The sequence below is a fragment of the Hakea prostrata genome, chromosome 1 (genome assembly GCF_041222555.1).
Source record: "Hakea prostrata isolate BN-2017 chromosome 1, UWA_Hpros_2, whole genome shotgun sequence".
NCBI classification, from domain to species: domain Eukaryota; kingdom Viridiplantae; phylum Streptophyta; class Magnoliopsida; order Proteales; family Proteaceae; genus Hakea; species Hakea prostrata.
This window is the reverse complement of record NC_142600.1, coordinates 60,132,356-60,138,348: the sequence shown is the minus strand read 5'-3', so window position 1 is coordinate 60,138,348 and position 5,993 is coordinate 60,132,356.

Genomic DNA, 5,993 nt, shown 5'->3' with positions numbered 1-5,993 from the left:
GCATTTGGGTTGTGGATATTATTCCCTTTCCCTGTGATTGTGGAATCTCGCCGGTAAATCTTTGGTGGTGGAACGAGGACGTGGATCTAGACTTCCGCTGTGAATACTTAAAGTAAGGGAAAGCGAATTTAGGTAAGGAATTTTTTCCCCATCAATTAATTGAATTGAATTACTTTTGATGTATTACCAACAATTTACAACAATTTGTTCTGAAACAAGATACTCTGAGTGATCGTCACTAGAGGCAACATCATTGCAGCAAGCGAACACAAATCCGATTAGAGTAAATGCATATTCTGAAAATCAAATCCGATTCATTGATTTGAGTTTCGAATTGTTTCATATAGTCATATAATGCCACTCCAGCACTTCCGTTAGTGCCACCAACACCTCTGCTCCTATAACTGTTCTCCAACTAAATGCATCAGTTAATAGACGCCCAAATCAAGTTTATATGGAACAGATCTCCAGGTTAAGGTAAAGTAAACAGAAAAAAAAAGTCATGAATTACTCGTAACTCGGTCATTGATTTGAAACAAGTAACCTGAGACAGAAAGCCCTTCCGTGAGCAATGTTTAATTGGTAAGAGAATCACAGGTGGTAAAAACTGCAGGGATTTCCAATGCAATGAACGTTGGACAACAGAATTGTAATCCGGGCTTTTCGATTACATATTATAAGCTATTATCAGAGACTGGGAGGGATTTTTCCAGCCAGTAAGGGTGGTGGGTATTAGAGAGAGAGAGAGAGAGAGAGAGAGAGTGGTGGGTATTTTTTTGGCTGGAGGCTAAGGTCTAAGCACAAGATAAGTGAATGGAGAATCCTTTTACCACTTAAGGGTGAGCAAAGGGTATTATTGTCATTTACAATGCAAAGGAGTATTTAAGTATTTGGGTCTATTGACATTCAAAACTTGAAAAACTTAATGGTCAAAGGGTTAAAATCTAACCATGAGTAATTTGTAATTTTTCAAAATAATCAATGTAGATAGCATGTAATTTTTGCCACCTAAGTGAACAGACAAAAGTTTTGGGCCGACTTAAGTGGACAACAGTATTCATCATTTTCAAAATATATATTTTTCACATATGGTTATTGATGTCAAATCTTCCAAAATTGCGAACTACACCAAGTCGAGTTGCTCTATTTTGAACTGATTGAATCATTGCTAACATGTGAACCACATGAAGAACTAAGTTAGAAACGGAGCCAATCGAGTTGATCGGCAATCCGCCTCCGACGATCAAGTCAATCGAGTTTGGGAAGAATCAGATCTAGAGCTCCCGAGAACCCTAGGTTTGAAAGAACAAAAGGCGGGAAAATTGCAGACTAGCTTCAATGGTTCTTCAAAATGACTTATCTCTACCTTCTTCTCTTTACTATAATAGTTTTTACCTTCTGTCGAGATCTCATCTAGACCGTCAGATGTGCCAGTGTAATTCATGATTTGATTTGACATCATTCTTGGACCATTGGTCAACCCGATATGAACTGATAGTGGGTGGGTTTACCCACAACCAAGGTACAACTTTTTGCCGAAATTTGGTGAGTTTTGGCAATTTTGGTGAAAGGCGAACCGAACCAATGGCCGAAATTCGATTTTACAAGATATTGTCGAATTTTTGGCAAATTCGGTGATATCTCGTCACTATATCGTTGAACTGTTGATATATCATCAGTTTATACTCTCCTCTCACCACTCAATACCCATCAATGGCGAAACCAAAATCGATGGTCTGGTTCAAACCCTTAGCAAACCTCCTGATTCCACGGGGAGAGACTCTCTGGTACTTGGTCGCACACCTCTCCGTCCTCTCCCTTGTGGGTTATGAACTCACTCCCTGCTCCACCCTTGCCGCTGCAGCTGACTTCAAAAGTTTTGGTGAAAAAGGAGAAGAAGAAGAACCTTCCAACATCTCCCAAATTTCCGATCTACCCTTCCATTCACCGGTCCCTCCTCTAGTCACTAAATCCGACTTCAAAACTCATCACAATCCTCCACAGTCCTCCGCCACGCCTCCTCCTTCAGCCTCCTCCGATCCATCACCCAAATCCTTCGTTACTAGCAAAAATATGAATTCGAACTTCGAAGGCCTTCCTGTCACCGAACCCTCACAAACGCTGGAAGAAATTACCACCCCATCTTCCCCATTGGAGGATTCCAAACCCTCGCCACCGCCGCTTATATATATCGTTAAAATATCGGCAAGATTTCACCATTTCGGCCAGTTCGTCGATATGGAACGTATAGGTTATACTCTATATATCTCAATTCAATTAATTGAAAGGGGGAAAGATCCTTACCTGAATTCGCTCTCCCAATAATATAGAATATCTACAGCGGATGTAATTTGGATCCACGTCCTCGTTCCCTCCACAGTCCTATCACCAGTTTGATTCCATAATCTCTAGGAAAGGGAATAAATTCCACAACCCAAATGTCGTGTGGAAGAATGGTATAGAGATCTAAAGCAGGGAGAAGAAACTACCAAAGAATAACTCCTTCCTGCATTTTCTTGGAGAGAGAGAGAGAGAAAGGGAGCCACCTTTCTGGAAAATCTCACACAAATATATAACACTATATTTTGTAACCGCCCTAATAGTGAGTTTCCAAATTTGCCCTTGGGCATATAATTAAATTAAAAATTATTAAATCCCAACATCTCCCACTTGCACAAGGGCAAGTGTTAATCTCTCTGTCACAGTGCGTCCCAAACACACATGTATATCCCAGATATACACGTTCAATCTCTCTATCACATTGTGTCCCAGACACACATGTATATCCCAGATATACATATTTTGATCTCTCTGCTATGTATCCCAGATACATAGACCACTTGTGTCCCAAACACCAACATCCACAAGTCATACTGGAAAATGGGTTGTGTGATCGGTGATATACCTGCAGGTGTGAGCCCCAAACTAGAAACCTTCCCAGAAGGCTAGAATGTCACATCACTCAAAGAAACATATCAAATAAGCATTAGTATACCACAGTGTCCTAGGTTTATTCAAACTCACCAGACTAAAGGTATATCAATCCCTCTAAGAGATCACCTTCTTGTCCTTAAAATGTTCACTACTGTAACACATACAGTTGGCGCCCGCAAACACTTTTAGGGTGCAGTTGAATCAAACCTTTCCTTTTGCCCCAGACCATCACTACACTTGGGATTGACTCATTTCCCGATAATGCCCCTTTAGGTTGAATCAATCATGACCATAGGTAACACCCCAAAGTAGCCACATCAACCCTTCGTTTCATGGTGTCATTGAAAGTCATTAAGAACACTAATGGACCATAAGGTCCAGGATTCACACAATGAAAGGAGCAGGGATCCATCCTCTCATTTCCAATGATCGTTAAACACACATAGTATGATGTACGTGCTATGGTGGACCATTCTATACACAATAGAACTTATGTCCCTCTCAACACCATACAGGTCTTAGTCTAGTCAGTACCTCTTATGCCTAACCCAAGTTTCTTTATTGTCGCCACCCTAGTGCCACATAAAGTACTCGCACCTGACTTCTATAGGCAACATGAATAGTGGAAACATTCATGTCGATTCTTTTCACAATAGAGAAACTCATCTTGATTCCAAGTCAGGGTGACATCATTATTATGAATTGACCTACACAAAGTCATTCACAATCCGTCTCATCTCTGCTAGCTTCCAAAGCACCAGAGGCAAATACTCGTGTGAGTGAGCCATTCTCTTGCCTATTGACATATCTCGTTTTATGCTAGAAGAACACAATCATACAGAAAGTGAAAAAATAAATGCTGGAATGAACTTATATTACTCAATAATAAGAAAGTTTCAGTACAAAAGTAAGTCACAATCTACGTAAGCCTAAGGATTTTACATGAGAAATAAAAACATCCTTGGCTATAGGTTTGGTAAGAGGATCAGCTACCATCTGACTAGTAGATATGTGTTTAAGTACAACTTTCTTCCTTGATATAATGTCTCTAACAAAATGATATCTCAACTATATATGTTTGATCTCCCCATAATACTTGGGGTCCTTGACATAGCTAAGAGCTGTGGTACTATCACAATAGGCAAGGGCAGCCTCTTTGAATGTCATCACAAATCCAGTGTGTCGAAGGAATCTCCTCAACCAAACAGCCTCTTGAACCACAACTGAGCATGCCACATACTCTGCTTCCATGGTCAATAGTGATATACAAGTCTACTTCTTGCTACACCACGAAATGGCCCCGCCATTCAGCAAAAAAGCATATCCAAAGGTCGATTTGCGCTCATCAATGTCTCCAACCCAGTCAGCATCGCTATAGCCAACTAACTACAAATCCGATCCTTGGTAACACAGCATGTAATTACTTGTTCCTTTGAGATATCTCAATATCCTCTTGACTGCTTTCCAGTGCTCTATGCCTGGGTTTGATTGGTACCGACTAACCAAATCCACTGCATAAAAAATATTCGGCCTAGTACACATCATAGCGTACATAAGGCTACCCACTGCACTGGAATATGGAACTCTTTCCATCTTGGTTTTCTCCTCTAGATTCATAGGACCCATATCAAGGCTCAAATGTAAACCCTTCTCCACTGGAGTATTTATTGGTTTGCAATTGTGCATCTGGTATCTAGTCAAGACATTGTCAATATAGGTCTCTTGAGATAAACCCAGTAATCTCTTTTGCCTATTTCTCACAATCTTGACACCAAGCACATAGCTTGCCTCACCCATGTCCTTCATATCAAATACGGAGGACAATCATTTCATGATGGTTTCCAATTGCTCCTTGCTATTGCTAGCCATGAGTATGTCATCTACGTACAATGTCAGAATGACATAATTACCATCAGATCTCTTGGTGTAAACACAGTGGTCTTCCTCAAGCATGGAAAACCCATTTTCCATCATAGCTTGGTGGAAGCGCACATTCCACTGTCTAGATGCTTACTTTAAGCCATATATGGACTTCTTGAGCTTGCACACTTTGCACTCAAGTCCATAAGTGTCACATCCACCCAGCCGGTACCCTATCTGACATACCTGAGTGTGTGATCCACAGCCCCAAAAATCAGTATCGAGGAAATCAACCTCTCACATTTACAATAATATAATCGAGAACAAGATTAAATCAAAGTTAACTATATTAATCAAGATAAAATTCAAAGGTACAATCAGAGTACGGAAAAATGATACCAATAGAATAAATCAAATGTAGAGTGTAGCGAAAAATTACTCTACAGCAACAACGAAAATTTAGATCAAAAATAAAAAAACGATTACAATCGGTTCCCAAAATGAAAGGGAAAAGAAAAAGAAGGAAACCAAACCTAAATTAAGGTCTCTTCGAATCTATATAAAGCGTAACCATAAGTGAAAGAGATTATGTCCCATCGTTGGCACACAAGTGCTAAAGTCGAACTAATCCTGATAAGCTCCAGTCTCGTACTAGTAATCTTCACCGTCGTAGTCACCGTAGCCAGTACCTTGGGTACCGTATGAGTCATCAACTTGGTCTTCATAGTATTGACCATCATAATCATCAGAACCTGCAGATAAGTCTAACAAAGATGTTGCAAAAAGGAGTGAGTTCAAAAGAACTCATCAAGGAAGTTCATTCCATAATAACATAATAACACATGATAGCAAATCATACAGAATGCAATATGACATTAAACAGACAATGCATATATGATTCTAACTCTATGAATGATGGTCTCTATTAGTAGACATGCTTTAAGTCATAGTATCATACTCCTCTAGGTCTAAATCACTCTCCTTCAACCATCTCGGTATCTTGGGTTCTCCGCTTGGCAATGGGTCCTGAAACCTTCTCAGACAACCTTGGCTGGGGTTTAGGTCAACACTTTCTCACACCACCGTTTGGTCTGAGTACTGGCGCATGTCAAGGTTAAGCCTAGCCAAATGCAAGTCTTCTATTAGTTATATCAACTTAGATCTAGATACTTCCATTCCTCGCCTCTCACGATCCTTTC